This window comes from Dipodomys merriami, unplaced genomic scaffold, assembly GCF_024711535.1.
Source record: "Dipodomys merriami isolate MVZ:Mamm:240054 unplaced genomic scaffold, mDipMer1.0.p SCAF_15, whole genome shotgun sequence".
Classification (NCBI taxonomy): Eukaryota; Metazoa; Chordata; class Mammalia; order Rodentia; family Heteromyidae; genus Dipodomys; species Dipodomys merriami.
Genome location: NW_027202826.1, coordinates 30,150,924 through 30,168,024, shown reverse-complemented (window position 1 = coordinate 30,168,024; position 17,101 = coordinate 30,150,924). Strand labels below are relative to the sequence as shown.

The 17,101-nt window shown below is 41.0% G+C and overlaps 1 protein-coding gene across 1 annotated transcript in view; it reads left to right on the top strand.

Moving 5' to 3' along the window:
• Pde5a (phosphodiesterase 5A) overlaps positions 1–17,101 on the top strand; it is a 230,594-nt gene that overhangs the window by 83,175 nt on the left and 130,318 nt on the right. The gene's annotated exons all lie outside the window — the stretch shown is intronic.

The window sequence follows — 17,101 nt, the reverse complement described above, 5'->3', positions numbered from 1 at the left end:
CGGAGCTAGGAGTCTCACAAACTTTCCTACCCAATCTTGCTTTGCAGTCTTCAGATCTCATGCCACTGAGTAGCTGGGATTACCGGCATGAGCCACCAGTGCCTGGCTCACAGGAGAATTTTTAAAGAGTAGCAATCTGGAGTGCCAGTAGGAAGCTACTCTTAGTCGTTTGATATGGCCACTTTAAGAATCACTCCAATGTATTGGTGTAAAAAAGCACATAGTTGTGCAGATCAGAGGGCTCAAAAAGCCCTATGGGGTTTAAATCATTGTGTCCTCAGGGACCACCCAGATGATCCAGAACAATATTTCCATCTCCAAAATGCTTAACTTGGTCCTATCTGTAAAGATCCTTTCCCCATGACATGCCCATATTCACAAGGCCTGGATATTGGAATGCAGACATCTTTGAGGGCCCATTGTTAAGGAATCACTTGTTATTTAAGTAAATTGCTTCAGTAATGCTTTAAATAGCACAGATCTAAGTCCATCTCCATAATATGTATAATTGAAAGGGACAGGGTTTGTACATATAGAGAATTCCCTTTAACATCAACAATAGCCAACATCCTGGTTTGAAACTTCTTAGTAGCATACTAGAGTAAGAAAACTCATGGAAACCTCAATGTTTCTTTATTGGTTACTAAGTGATACAGGTTCAGTTGCCTTCATTATCCAATAGGCTACTAAGTGATACATGTTGAGTAGCCTACATCCAATGGGCTACTGAACAGTAAGAGAAATAGAGTCAAAGACATTATATGAATAAACAATTCAAACATGTCCTTTCAAGAGTTTATATCTGCTGAACTCACCTAATACTTCTAGACCTCCATGATACAAAAATCAGACTGTCTTTCACAATTCTCTGATTTTGCTTTCAAGCCTTTTTGCCTTTGAATGACAAATGTTCAGATAGGGCCAAGTGATGGAGGTTCACGCCTGTACTCCTAACTACCCAGAAGGCTGAGGATTATGGTTCAAAACTAGCCCCAGCAGGAAAGCTGTGATAGTCTTATTTCCAGTTAACTACCAAGAAGCCAGAAGTAGAGCTGTGGCTCAAGTGGTAAAGTGCTAACCTTGAGCAACAAAAGTTAAGAGAAAACACTGAAGCCCTGGGTTCAAGCCCCATTATTTGCACACACATGCACACACACGCACACACTGTCGGGTGGGTTAAACTATTTTAATTGGGTATTATGGATAGACTGCCATGAGTTGTAAATGCAACATGTCTACTGAATTTGTTTTCTATTAATGCATTTATTATTTCTAATGACCAATAAAAACATATATAGTTATTGTAAATAGCATGATGTTTTTAAAAATACATGCACACACACACATACACACACACATATAGAGAGAGAGAGAGAAAAAGAGAGAGAGAGAGAGAGAGAGAGAGAGAGAGAGAGAGATTGTGGGATGGCTAAAACAATTTCATTAATAGATGACTTTGTATTACCTTGGTTCATCCCTAAACAACAATAAAAGCATTTAGTATACTCCAACTCGAATATCTATTCCACTTAAGAAGTATTTTAAGCAATCCTACCTTTGGAAATGCCCAATAAAAGAAGGGAGAATGACACTTGTAGTTATCCAGTAGGAACAATTTATTCATTAATAATTTTATTGGAAAGTACTCAGAATACCAGGTTGAACTAAACAAAACTGTTTGGACTAATATTTACCTATGAAAATGGTAATGTCATATGACTTCATGTAATATAGAGTTGAATATTTGTGGCATTACAAATTCCAGCAACAGTTACCCAAAAAGACAATTGGTAACTTTGTGGTGTGTGTGTGTGTATGTGTGTGTGTGTGTGTGTGTGTGTGTGCTAGTACTGGGACTTGAACTCAGATCCTCTCAGTCTTGCTTGATTTTTCACTCAAGACTGAGACTCAACCATTGAGCCACACTTCCACTGCTGATTTTCTGCTGGCTGGTTAGAGATCAAAGTCTCATGGATTTTCCTGCCTGGGCTGGCTTTGAACCTCAATCCTCAGGACTCAGCCTCTTGAATAGCTAGGATTATAAGTGTTTGCGACCAACACCCAACTTATTTTCTATATTTCAATATTTCTATATTTCTATATTTCAATAATAATATATACCATCCAGAAAAAAGTATTTTATTTTATGAAGAGCATTTCTCCAAATACTTCCCAGAACTTTCTAGAAGGGGGGAGGGGGCAGAAGGAGTTGTCCTGGCTGCAGACTCAGCTAGACCTATGGGCGAATCAAAAGGCTTCATACAACTCCAGCCCCAGAGCTTCAAGTTCATTATCAAAACCTCAGAGGCAGTGTGTTATAGACACCACTCTACCCTTGCTGAATTCCTAAACCACATCATCCACTGCATATAAAAACACATGGTTGCTGCATTAAGCCACTAAATTTGGGGTCATTTGTTACACAGCATCTTTGTTAGTGTCTCTCATCTGAAGATGTGTCTTTTCTTCTCCTCACAATCTCCACTGCCTATGGGAAAGGAGACATTAGCCATTATCAGTCCTAATCTCACATTGAGCAAGGGAACTCAGTTGTCATGTTTGCTAAATCTTTCCTGGCCAGATCCAGCAGCATAAAAGATGAAGAGAAAGAGTGCAGACCCTGGCCAAGCCCCCGTGGCTTAAGCTGGCTGAGATCTGAGGGCTATGGTTTGATGCCAGCCCAGGCAGGAAAGTCTGTGAAATCTTATTTCCAATTAACTACCAAAAAAGTCTCAGTGGAGCTGTGGTTCAAGTGGTAGAGCACTAGCCTTGAGCAAAGAAGTACAGGGATAGTGCCCAAGCCCTGAGTTCAAGTCCTAGGACAGGTATGTGTGTGTGTGCATGTACACACACACACACACACACACACACACAGAAGACAAAGACAGAGACAGAGAGACAGAGAAAGACAGAGAGACAGAGACAAGTGCAAACTCTGGAAATTAACTGTGGGGCTGTGAATTGTATCTCTGCCACTAGCAGAGTGGACAATGACAAGTGGAAATTATTATATAACTTCTACACACCCATTATCCTATCTATAAAATGGCAATGTTAATAGCACTTGGTTGAGTTATCAAGAGAATTAAGTGCGCCATTATTCATAAAGTTCTTAGTGTGCCAGAATACAAAAAAGTGACACTATTGTTAAATAAAATACTATGGAGAGCATGTAGTATATTAAAAGCAAATTACTCTTTTCCTTACAAACAAAGCGAAAGCTTTAGTTAGAGTCATAGAATCTAGAAAGCCTTAAACATCTGGTCTATTCTAAAGTACTTAATTTAGGACAGCACACTTCGTGGTAGATATAAGCACTTTCTGGAAGTACATAGAACTGGGGTTGCTCTCAGATGGCTTTTCCAGTGGCTCTGATCCACCTTCTATAGACTACTGTTTTCTTCCCAACTTCTTGATACAGCCTGAAAAATGTGCATGCGAATGACCTCATCAGCAGAAATCCAGCAGGAAATATGACACTTTCAACCCAGGTAATTCAGGAAAGTTTATATGTGCACTATAGACATTCATTTTGTTTATATTTTGTTTGTTGATTATAAGGCTGAAGTGCTTTATAAGGAAAAGAAGTCTGCCAGACACTGGTGGCTCATGCATGCTACTTAGGAGGCTGAGATCTGAGGATCACAGGTCTAGTTTAAAGGTTGAGCAGCCTCATCTTCTGCCTCTGGTGAGGCCCTTTTGCATGCCTCATATGATGTTAGACAGAAATAAAGCAAGCAGCGGGATACATATTCTCTTTGAAACACTTGGGCTTGAACTCCGGGCTCTGAGCTTGCGAGTCTGGTATTCTACTACTTGAATCATGCCCAAGCACTGTTTTGGTGAAGGCTACTTGTCAGATTCATCTTACTTTCTGCTGGGATGGCCTCCAAATAGCTGTGTTTGTTCATATATCTACTTGGGAGGCTGTCACAGCTTAGTAATAGTTAGGATATGCTGAAATGTTCTCTGTCTCTGTCTCTGTCTGTCTCTGTCTCTGTCTCTCTCCCTCCCCCACCTTCCCTCTCTCTCTCTCTCTCTCTCTCTCTCCTCTTTGCCATACCTAGCTTCTTTTTTTGAAAAAATGTGATTATCTTAAGTAGTTGCACAAAGGGGACCTTACTTTTATTTATTTTTGGTGCCTGTCCTGGGCCTTGACCTCAAAGCCTAGGCACTGTCCCTGTGCTTTTTTGCCAAGGTTCGTGATCTACCACTTGAACTACAGCACCACTTCTGGCTTTTTTTTCCTTACAGTTAATTGGAGATAAGTCTCTCAGACTTTCCTGCCTGACCTGGCCTTGAACAGTGGTTCTCAAATCTCAACCTGGTGAGTGGCTAGGATTACAGGTGGAGCCACTGGGGTGCAGCTTACAAAGGGTTTCAATTTCACAAGGCAGTTTGTGCAATGCAACTTGATCAGTGTCACTCTTCCCATCCTGCTCCTCTATCTCCCCCAACTTCACCCTATTCTTAGCTTTTTAGGACTTACGTAGGGCAGCCTCAGTGTAGTCAGACACCTTACAATGGCAACTCAGAAACCAAGCAACAACCAAGAAACATTTAACCATGAGCAAAGTCCTGGAACAGAAAGAGTATGCTACATTTCAAAAACTGTGACAAAGGATATAGTAAACGAGTTGCCTCTGAACTGAAGCACCCAGTAGGCTCTGCTGCGAAGCTGCTTTACCCAGAGGTCTTTGGGAGTCGCAGAAATGTTTCAGGAGCTACGTGTCTCTAATACGCTTGTACTTCAGCTCACTCTTGCAGCATAACGAATATAGGGGCCTGGGGCCCATGGCACATACTGGAATCCTAGCTACTCAGGAAGCTGAGATCTGAGGATCGCAGTTGGAAGACAGCCTGGGAAGGAAAATCTTTAACTCTTATCTCCAATTAATTACCAAAAAAAGCCACAAGTGGAGCTGGCTCAAGTGTTAGCCTTGAGCACAAAAGCTGAAGGACAGTGACCAGGCCCTGAGTTTAAGCCCCAGGACCAGCACAAAAAAAGAAAAGAAAATTCTTACTTATAATAATTTCTAATCTTACCACAAAATCCTATTATACATACATATATATATATATATATATATTCTCACTAAATAATTCTAAGAAGAATGACTTTAGCATTTTAAATAAAACAAATAAGTGCATCCTTGGCATAAAACAAATCAAACTATTGTCACTGCTGAAATGATATTAGGAGATACACACAGATTTGGTTGTTGTTTTTTTTTGGGGGGGGGCGCTCCAGTCATGGGGTCTGAACTCTGGGCCTGGGCGCTGTCCCTCAGCTCTTCAGCTCAAGGCTAGCGCTCTACCACTTGAGCCACAGCGCCACTTCCGGCTCTTTTCTTTTTGCTTATGTGGTGCTGAGGAATCGAACCCAGGGCCTCGTGCATGCAAGGCAAGTGCTCTACCACTGAGCCACCTTCCCAGCCCTGATACACACAGATTTTGGAAGCATTCCAAAGAGGAATGCCCAACATGATTTTAGGTATGGCAAGATGCTTTGTAAAATAAATTTGGCCTTCTGGTATAAGTATTTTTCAAAAAAGTCCAGCATCAGGCTGGGAAGTTGGCTCAGTGGTAGAGCGCTTGCCTTGCATGCCTGAGGCCCTGGGTTCGATTCCTCAGCACCACATAAGAAAAAAGCCGGAAGTGGCACTGTAGCTCAAGTGGTAGAGCCCTAGCCTTGAGCTGAAGAGCTGAGGGACAGTGCCCAGGCCCAGAGCTCAGGCCCCACGACCGGACCCAAAAAAAAAAAAAAAGTCCAGCATCAAGCTTTTTTTTTTTTTTGTCGGTTGTGGGGCTTGAACTCTGGGCCTGGACGCTGTCCCTCAGCTCTTCAGCTCAAGGCTAGTGCTCTACCACTTCCACAGCGCCACTTCCGGCTTTTTTCTTTTTGCTTATGTGGTGCTGAGGAATTGAACCCAGGGCCTCAGGCATGCGAGGCAAGCACTCTACCACTGAGCCAATTTCCCAGCCCAAGCTTTTTTTTTTTTGGTCAAATTCACAGAAAATTTTCTGTGACAAACGTAGTGATTGTGTAGGCCCCACTGTCATATTGGAAGAGCTTATGGGAAGAATGAATTCAAGCACCTCCATGATTTTAGCGAAAAGAGTAAAAACAGATGAACTTGAAGAATGAGGCTTGCTATGAGGGTGTTGTTCCTTCTTTCTATCAGCTTATTGGTTACACTTTTTGGAAGCATTAATCATGTAAAGACAGCATTTTCCGTACGCATAGCTCAAATGATTATCCCGGAACTTCCAGACTGGAAAATCTGCAAGTCATTTTCTCTACATGTATTATTATATTCTCTGTGAGGAAATGATGTGAAATTGAATGGTGTTGACTATATTCACAAAGAGCAAACTTAGTCCAGATTTCCATGTAGCTTCGGGTGTGTTGTTAAAAATGTAGTATTTTCCAACCTGTTTATCAATATTAAGTGAAAGATTCTGTACCATTTATAGAGAACCTGATCCCTAAAGTCATTGCTCAACTTTTCATTGGTTTGATTAAATTTTAAGAGGTCAATTTAAAAAAAAATTGTTTCCGACAAATTTATGCAAAGACTGTTTTGTTATCCTTGGGATTGAAGTGAAGGCTGTGCATGCTGGGAACACATTCGAGCGGTGAACTGCAGCCTCAGACCCCCAAGGGCTATTGCTAAGAGATAAAAAATACCCCATCGTCATGACATCTTTTCTTCTGATATAATAATTAAATCAAACTTTTTCTTTCACATTTGGATAGTCGAAGCATCATCCATGAGTTGTGTTCACTTGAAATGTTTAAAATGAGACTCACTAAGAATCAAATAAAAAATGTTACTCACATTTATACAAGAAGGAAAAGTGATTATCAGTAAGCATGTATTTCTTCAGATTTTCTTCAAAAAACACACATCCTTGTTTCTTCCTCTGTGTGTGTGTGTGTGTGTGTGTGTGTGTGTGTGTGTCTCTTAGTACTGGGGTGGTTGAACTGAAGGGAAAGGTGCTGTTCCTTAGCTTTTTCACTCAAGACCAGCACTCAACTTGAGCCACAACTCCACTTCTGGCTTTTGGATGGTTAGTTGGAGATAAGGGTCTCAGGGACTTTCCTACTCAGGCTCTTGAGCAGCTAAGATGATGGATTTGAGGCCCTGGCCCCCAGCTTGTTCCTTCAATTTTGAAAGGGTATATTTTAAATGACCTACTTTCAACCTAGCATTAAATATGTCACACCTTGGTGCAGTTGGCTTCAAAGTGTTTCACCTTTTGCTATTTCTCAAAGTTTAATCATGCCGACCAGTGTAGGATATTTTCCTTAGAGAGTAGAATTTAAAAAAAAAAAAAAAAAAGATAAGGATACACTTGTTCTGATTGTGAAGATTCCACATAATTTTATGTTTTTCTGTGTGGCCAATATGCTTCATTAATACAAATAACAATTAATACAATAATTCCTATGTTAAACATACTGTGATTTGCAGGCGAAAGGCTGGCCAGCCACTTTGTCTCTAGAGTTCCTTCAGTTGCTCTACTTCTGAGACAGACATCAAGAATCGGCAGATGGTTCTCTACAGAGTTTAAAGTCCCTAGGGGAAAATTCCACAGTTGCTTTTTCTCATAAGTCCCTCTGTGTTACATCCGTTTGTCAGGAACGTGTGTCTAGTATCTGTCCAAAATCCCTCATAAGTGAATGTAAGTTATTCCTCCACAGGGTGACCTATATTGACATGAAAAGCAGCTGCCTGCCATGTTTGGTGTAAGATCTTTTCACACAGATCAACCCTTGAAAACCAAACTGAATTCTTGGCAGCTACCAGAGACTTGGAGATGCAAATCCCATGTTTGATTTGGGAAAGGGAATTCTATACATTCACTGAAATTGTTGCGCTAAAACACAGTGTGACTGTTCATCAGTTAGCTTTCTTGATTAAATGAAGAAACAAGAATGGATTTATATATTCTTGCTTCTCAAATATTAAGCAGCTTTGATGGGAGTCAACGGCTCATGCCTGTAATTCTAGCTATTCAAGAGGCTGAGATTTGAAGATCATAGTTCAAAGCCAGCTAAGGCATGAGTCTGTGAGACATCTCCAATTTTTATGTTCCTCTTTTTCTTTTCCTAGTTCTTTATTTTTTTGGGGGGTCCAGTCATGGGGCCTGAACTCTGGGCCTGGGCACTGTCCCTCAGCTTTTCAGTTCAAGGCTAGCGCTCTACCACTTGAGCCACAGTGCCACTTCCGGCTTTTTTTCTTTTTGCTTATGTGGTGCTGAGGAATCGAACCCAGGGCCTCATGCATGCAAGGCAAGTGATCTACCACTGAGCCACCTTTCCAGTCCTTCCTAGTTCTTTAATTTAAAAGAATGGTTTATTTTATTTTTCATCTCATCTATTTGAAGAGAAAGTACCTCGTTTGCTTTACAAAACACTACAGTTGCACAAGAACACATCTGTATGCACTACTTAAATATCCTTTCTCTTTGATGATGTCTCAGAGAGGAAAGCTAGGACCAGAGCCAGGCATTATTTTAGGTAAACAGGGGCCTGTGTGACTCTCATGGAAGTTTTATTGGGAAGGCTATCCCATTGCAGTAAGCTCTGTCCTAGAACACAACGCCTGGGAATGTTTCTTTTAGCTGTGATTTATGTGATCACATCACCTGGGAAGCATTCCACCTTGTCATTATCTTGTACATGTTTTGCTGAATAGCCAAGAGTGTGACTATAAAAACTGTCCATCTGTTCACTTAAGATTTGTGTACTTGGTCGTATCCAGATTTTACAATATCAAAAATGACATTGATGTTGCAAGTAGACCAAACAAAAAATTCACTTTATTAATTATTACTATTCCTGAGAAGCCATCTCTTTAGAATAAAATCTGAAATTTCCAGTGTAGCAGCACAAGCATGCTACAGATTTTAATAATTCCTCTTTTATTGAGTACAGCTGCAGGTCCTTGACCTGCTTCAAAAAGTAGAATATAGGCTGGACATTGGTGATTCACAGCTGTAAACCTAGATATTCAGGAGGCTGAGATCTGAGGATCATGTCCAAAGCCAGCCTGGGCAGGGAAGTCCATGAGACTCTTATCTCCAATTAACTACCAAAAAGCTGAAATGGTGCCGTGGCTCCAAGTGGTAGAGCACTAGCCTTAAACACAAAGCTCAGGAATAGTAACCAGGCCTAAGTTCAAGCCCCAGGACTGGAACCAAAAAACAAAAATGTGGAATAAAGCAAACTGGGTGCCAGTGGCTCATGTGTATAATCCTACCTACTCAGGAGGCTGAGATCTAAGGACTAGGGTTGGAAGGCAAATTTGTGAGACTCTTAACTCCAGTTAACCATCAAAAAAAGCTGCAGTGGAGTTGTGGCTCAAGCAATAGAGTGCTAGCCTTGAGCAAAAAGAAGCTTGGGGACAGTGCCCAGGGTCCTGGGTTCACGCCCCAGGAATGCCCCCTCCACACACACAATTAGAATACAGCAAAAACAATGAGATGTAATTATATGCACACGACTGTATGATGAGATTACAGAGTGAATCTCACTGGAGTCTCTTTGGCTTGCTGACTCTGAGGCCATGTTGGGGAAGTCCATGTAATAAGGAACTAAAGATGCTCTGGAAAAATGAGAACCGTCCACCCTCCCCCATCAGCAGCTGACACAGGTTTCCATCCAGCATCTGTTGATAGGGAATACCTCAGTTCTGCATCCACCAGCAATGGAATTCAGCCGACAGCTTGAGAGAGCTTGGAAGTAGATCTCCTCTAGCAAGTCTCAGTGGAAATAACAGTTCTGTCCAACACCTCAATTGTTCCTTCCAAGGAGCGCTGAGCAGAGGCTCCAACTAAACCAGCTTGGACTCCTCATTCACAGAAACTGGAACTGGGAGGAAATGAACATATGTTGCTTGAAGTCACTTAGTGGAAAGATTATTATATAACAAAAAATAATTCACACAGAGCTTCTTAGCCTTTCTTTATCTTCCTTATCCTTCAAAATGTTAAAGAACAGACCTCTATTATTTTGTAGAAGTCTCTTCCTATGAACATGTTTGATACTTCATCATAGTTAGATTTGTATTTTACTTTGGGGGGAGGGATGGAAAAGGGGGGTCTGGGACCTGAAGTCAGGGACTGAACACTGTTCCTGAGCTTTTTTTGCTCAAGGCTTAAAGCCCTACAGCTTGAGTGCACAACTCTACTTTTGGCTTTTTTTGGTGGTTAATTGCAGATAAGAGCCTCATGGACTTTGCTACTCAGGCTGACTTCAAACCATGATCCTTAGATCTCAGCCTCTTGAGTAGCTAGGATTACAGGTATGAGCTACCAAAACCCTGCTAGCTTTTGTATTCTGTGACAGAAATAACACAGAAGTGGCAATTGTGTGCTTCTCCATATAGTCTATTAAAAGGTGATTAATACTTGGCAGACAGAGGCAGGATAATCATGAGTTGTAGATCATTCTAGAATACTTAGCAAGAGTCTGACAACAAATTAACAATTATCCCAATACAAATGATGTTAGATCAATCAATTGGTTACTATGGTATCCCTGAGGTCACTCATTATAAAGGCATTATTTTTATCATTAAATAATAAATAGCTTGTGATTAAGTGCTTTAAATACATAAACTAAATAAATATTTCATTCATTATCCAATGTTCACTTACTAGTTTTATTTATTGTTTATTTTTGTTTATTCATTTATTGTGTGCTGGTACTAGGTCTGAATTCAGGGCCTGTATTCTTATTAGCTTTTTTTGCTCGAGGTTAGTACTCTACCACTGGAACCACAGCTCCATTTCCAGCTTTTTGCTGGTTAATTGGAGATCAGAGTCTCTCAGATTTGTCTGTATGGGCTAGCTCCAAACTGAGATTCTCGGATCTCAGTCTCCCAAGGACCTAAGATTACAGGTGTGAGCACTGGTGCCTGGCTACCTATGAGATTTAGCAGCCATTAATTATTATCTTTTATAGTTTTTGTTTGCAATCTAAGAGGCATTATATGTATACATATCATCATTGATTGATTCATATCACTGTAGAATCCATTTCTTATTTCAGTCAACAATTTATAATGTTACTACTACTGTTTCATGTTTGTCCATTAGATAGATCCTTTATCTAATATGTTCCCATCATTTCTTAATGCTTTCGATCTTTTTGGCAAAACAGTATTTTCCAGGCACGTCTTTCCCCATCTGAAGCCTAAAAAAATACTCTCCATAAAAATTCCTGGTTTCATTTAGTGAAGAATAATATTTGGAAACCGAATCTGGAAGCCAGACCTGGTAATGCATGCCTGTAATTCCAGCTACTTGGGTGATGGAGGTAGGAGGATCAAGAGTTCCAAACCAGTTGAGCAAAGTTAATGAATTGTACTTCAAAATCAAGACACAAATCAACAAAGGCTGTTGATGTGGTTTAAGTGCTAGAGTGGTGCTTAGCATGCATGAAGCCCTGAATTTAATCCTGAGTACCACGAAATCAAGCAAGCAAGTAAGATAGAAAAGAAAGAAAGAAAGAAAGAAAGAAAGAAAGAAAGAAAGAAAGAAAGAAAGAAAGAAAGAAAGAAAGAAAGAAAGAAAGAAAGAAAAAGAAAGAAAGAAAGAAAGAAAGAAGAAGGAAAGAAGGAAGGAAGGAAGGAAGGAAGGAAGGAAGGAAGGAAGGAAGGAAGGAAGGAAGGAAGGAAGGAAGGAAGGAAGGAAGCAGGCAGGCAGGCAAAGAGAGAGGAAAGGAGGGAGGAAAGAAGGAAGGAAGAAAGAGGGTAGGAAGGGAGGGATGGAGAGAGGGAGAGGAGGGGAGAAGAGAGGAGAGCAGAGGAGAGGAAAGGAGAGGAGAGGAGAGGCTAGGGAGAAGAGAGGAGAGGAGAATGAATATGTTTAATTGGAGATTAGAGTCTCCTGCCTAAGCTGGCTTCAAATTGTGGTCCTCACATCTCAGCCTCCTGAGTAGCTAGGATTAGAGAATGAGCTACCAGTACTCTCTTGCAAGTTGCAAGTTTGAATTCTTCACTGCTGGCCCTATTTGTTAGGACCATCACAACAAACTTTTCCAGGTACTCAAAGTATCAGAAATTTATCTTTCTCTCAGTTACAACCCCCACATGCAAGCAGGCTTATGTGCTTCTTCTCCTCTTGCAAAATGGCTCTCCCCTTACTTCTTCCTCACATATCTGTCCTTCTGTTTGTCCCTCTAGTATCTCTACTGGCAAACTTCCTCTTCTTGTGCAGCTCTGGTCAGGTTGGATCAGGGCCTACACACATGACCTTATTTAGCCTTAATTATCGCTTTAAAGGCCCTATTTCCTATTATGCAGCCATTAGAAAGGACAAAATAATGGCATTTGCAGGGAAATGGATGGAGCTAGAAGAAATCATGTCATTCAAGGTAAGCCAAGAGCAAAGAGACAAACAGCACATGGTCTCCCTGATAAGTGGATGTTAAATCCAAAAAGGTAAGATGATACGACAAAATTAACAAGGCTTAAGAAACAAAGGACTTCCACTCATCTGATCAAATCACTACTAAATAACTCCATGCTGCTGATTACATATATGGTACACACTGGAGGGAAACCAGGAGGAGGACACAGAACTAGAGGGAATCAGGGAAAAACATACAACTGCGGGACCCATCAGCTGCACTGGACATTGATCAAAACCAACTAAGCAACTCAATGGCAGCGATGGGAGGGAGAGAATGAGTGGGAAAGAGGGAACAGCTGATGCTATGCAAAAGAAAAGAAATGTACATATCACCCAATGTGGAAGAAATAACTGTATTGTCAGAGCTCATTGAACTCATAAATGTTATAGACCATGATAGACAATTTGCCCCATGAAAGTTAGAATGTGTTTGTGACTCTAACTAAGCATCACTATCCCACAATACTGTGAAATTTGGGAAATTATGTGATCACTTAATAAAGAATTTGAAAAAAAATAAATAAAAAATAAAGGCCCTATTTCCCAAAACAGACATGCTCAGAAAAACTGGGATTAGAATTTCAATAGAGAGGTTTATTGGCACACAGTTCAGCTCAAAATACTAAGGGACAGAAATGCAGCTGATTTGTTGTTGTTGTTACTGTTTTTTTGTAGGTTGCACATTGATGTTGCTACCTTGTTAGATAAACTATACTTTTATTTATTTATTTATTTATTTATTTATTTATAGTTATTTTTCACTGACCAACCCACATAATCACAAGCATAGAAACTTTCATTTTTTTCTTTTCCAGTTGTAGTGCTTTGTAGTTCTGTTGTGTATGTGTGTGTGTGTGTGTGTGTGTGTGTGTGTGTGTATGTGTGTATGTGTATGTGTTTATTGCCTTGTCTAAAACTCTAGCACAATATTGAATAGAAATGGTAAGGGTATACTTCCTGCTTTCAATCTTAGGAGTTCTTTTTTTTAAATAGATGCTATTTATCAAATTGAAAAGTATGTGTCTGTTCTGTGTTTGCTGCAGTTTTTTTTTTAATCATGAGTGGATATTGGATTTTGTCAGACAGCTTGTTTTCCACATCAGTTGAGATGATCATTTGTTTATCTTTGCTAATCTGCTAAATTGCATGAATTGACCTTTGAACGTTAAGCTAACAATATATACCTGGAATCAACCATGTTTAGTCATCGGCTATTACCCTTTTGAAATTTTTATATATTGCTGAATTCATGTTACCAATAATATAATAAGGATTTCATATATCTACTAGGAAACAATGTTTTCTTTTAATATCTGTGTCATGTTTTACTGTCAAGTTTTCTCTGGTTTACTGATAGAGTGGATATAATAAATGTTTGAACAAATTCACCACTGGCCAGAAGATTTCCCTGTAGTTTTCTTTGCTAAAAATAATGAAATCAATGTTATTGAATGCTATTTCATTGAAATTCCAAATTTTATCCCACATTCCATTTTGGTTACCTGCCCCCCCCCACACATCCAGGGAATTTATCCATTTCATCTAAATTATTGAATTTATTAGCATAGTACACTTTACTTTTATTTTATCATATATTTTATAATTTTTCAGCATAGGTGCAAAAGATAGTGTGTAGCTATTGAAAAGGAAAATCAACAATAAAGCCAAAGCAAGGAAGATGAAATGACTCTTATAATTTGTTTTCTCATCCTAGTATTGATCAGCCCCAACCTACTTCAGTTTCCAACATCAGCCTTCTTCAGAGCACTCCTGTCTTTTTATTGGTTATGCAATAATTTTGGGGGTAACAGGCCTTCAAGCTAGACTCATCCTACCCCTTACACCTCTCAACATTAGGATTCATGGATGGGAGAATCTACTGATTGTTTTTCTTGCAGCAAGTTTTCAGGAGACCAAATGCACATTTGAATATTGCCCATTGTGCTACAGTGGCAAAATACCAAGAGAAAGTCATTCATAGTCATTTATCAGCAATAGAAATTTATTTCTTGAAGTGAGTTGTAGAGGCTTCTAGGTCCAAGATTAATAGTTTCATGTGTTCCTTCTTCTAGCTTCATTCTCTATAGCGCTGTCCCTTTATAGGGTGAAGATAGAAGGGCAGGCTTGCCCCAGAGCCTACTTTTAAGGCACTAACGAGTCCATTCTTGAAGGTAGAGCCTTCATAGAAGAATGATCTCTGGAAAGTCCCACCATAATACTGTTGTATTGAGAATTAAGTTTTAACATGAACTGGAGGTGGGTGCAAATATTCAATCTATAGCATGTGTGTGTGTGTGTGTGTGTGTGTGTGTGTGTGTGTGTGTGTGTGTGTGTGTAGCTTAAACTCAGGGACTTGCACTCTTACTTGCTTTTTTTTCACTCCAGGCTGGTGCTCTACCACTTGAGCCACACTTGCAGTTCTGGCTTTTTGCCAATTAATTGGAAATAAAAGTCTCAGAGATATTTCTGCCCAGGCTAACTTTGAACTTTGATCCACAGATCTCAGCCTCCTGAGTAGCTAGGATTACAGTCAGTATCAGGAGCCATCATACCTGTTTAGTTTACCAAGACAGGCAACCAAAGCAAACCATCCAAGCCCACAGTTCACTCCATCTTTAGTCTAGTTTTAACTGACCTAGTATTAAGAATACATGCACGTCAGTCAGGCACTGGTGGCTCAGGACTTTAATCCTAGTTACTCAGGAGGCTCAGATCTGAGGATCATGGTTCAAAGCCATGAGGTGAGACTCTTACCTCCAATAAACTATTCAGAAAAAGCTAGACGTAATGCTGTGGGTCAAGTGTTAGAGTGCTAGCCTTGAGCACAAAGAAGCTCAGGGACAGCACCCAAGCCCTGAGTTCAAGCCCCAGGACCAAAAAAGAATGCATGCATTTCAGAAGGGGGATCTGAGTAGACAACACCCTGAGAATACCACCACTATTGTAATTTATGGAGCGAGAACTCTCATTTACAATCTAATTTATCATGCATTACTTCACTCTACTGCTTTGCTTGCTCTGTATTGGTTGTAGTTACTTCTGTACACAGCAAACTTTTAGAGAAACTGAAGTTACAAACGGGTAATTATTCAATGCAAGCAAATAAGCCATTGCATTTGGAAAGACTGGGAAAACATTTCCAAAAGTTCCCATAGTATCAATTGAATTTTGTGTTTCTTTGTAGTGAGTAATACCTTCTGTTCTTGCCAAGTGTATTTTGAGGGGAGTTAGTTGAAAGTATGTCAGTTCAATCGCTTCTGTTACATCACCACTAATGGTGTCATTCACAAGTTGTGCAACATACAACTCCGGATTTAATTCAGCCAAAAAAAAAAAGGTCATTGTAAAATGTCATATAAAAAGTACCGACTAGTGACAGGGATAATGAGTTGATGACAAAGCTAAGAAAGAATTCAAGTCTTCCTCAAAAAATAAGAAGTATAAAGAAGTGGGCACAAAGTGTAGGAAGACTGATCACTTTATGGTGCATACTTCCTGTGTACAGTAGGTTCATCCTGGTGGAATGAAAAACAAGACGGCCAGGCTTTGGTGGCTGATGGCTGCAATCCTAGCTACTCAGGAGGCTGAGATGTGAGGACCACAGTTTGAGGCCAACTCAGGAAGGAAAGTCAGTGAGACTCTTACCTCTAATTAACCACCATAAAAACAACGAAAGTGGAGCTGTGGCTCAAGTGTGTGGCTCACATATACACAAAGATGAATTAATTTAAAGTTGGGTTGGGTTAACTGGTTGCTTTCCCTACTAATGAGTGCTATAACCAAAAATGCATGCGCGCAAGCACGCATGAGGCTTTAACTCAAGGCTGGTGCTGTTCCATTTGGGCCCCACTTTTGGCTTTTTGGTGGTTAATTGGAAGTAAGAATTTCATAGACTTTCCTGACTAGGCTGGCTTTGAACTCTGATCCTCAGATCTCAGCCTCCTTAGGACCACAGGCATGAGCTCAGGGAAAGTGCCCTTGATTTCTAATCTCACTGGCAAAGCACTGTGATGATTTGCCCTTGGGTTTTCTGCAGAAAACCGTTTATCTTTTTTGCAGTTATAAAAAGCCGGGTGTTTGGCGCAACGATTAAAGAAGTTCGGCACCTATTGCTTTTGTTGTTGGTAATGTTAAGGCCGGTATTGTTTTGCTGGCAATTACGCATCTACCCCGCAGATCGGTCCTCACACCTGGAGTCCCCAGCCCAGTGTGGGTTGTGGTCCGGATTTGGCTTCGAATCCCTGCGGCGCTGGTTGGTCCTAAGAGCCACGGGGATCCCAGCAGCTTAGAATCACCACTCACTCCAAGGTGCAACTTCTTCACCTTCCGCCTTCTGGGCTTGGGATCCCCTTCAAGTGACCTTTCCCCTCCCCAAAGTGAGACCCGCGAACACAGCCACGCTCCTTTCCCTTCCCAGAGCGAGACCCTATGAACACTGCACGGCCACCGCCGCGCGCTTCGCGTCGCCAGCCCGGCACACAGCGCGCCCCAGCGGCCGCCGGCTTCCTCCGGGCCACCTCGGCCACTCGGCTTCCGGGGAGTTCGCCCGCCGCGGGTCGCTCTGACTGCTCCTCCACCTGGAACCCCAGAGTCTCCCCAGAGCCCATCCCCGCCGGACCCCGGGCTGGGCGCGGGGCGGCACGCCCGGCTCCGCCCGCCACACCTGGAGCCCGGA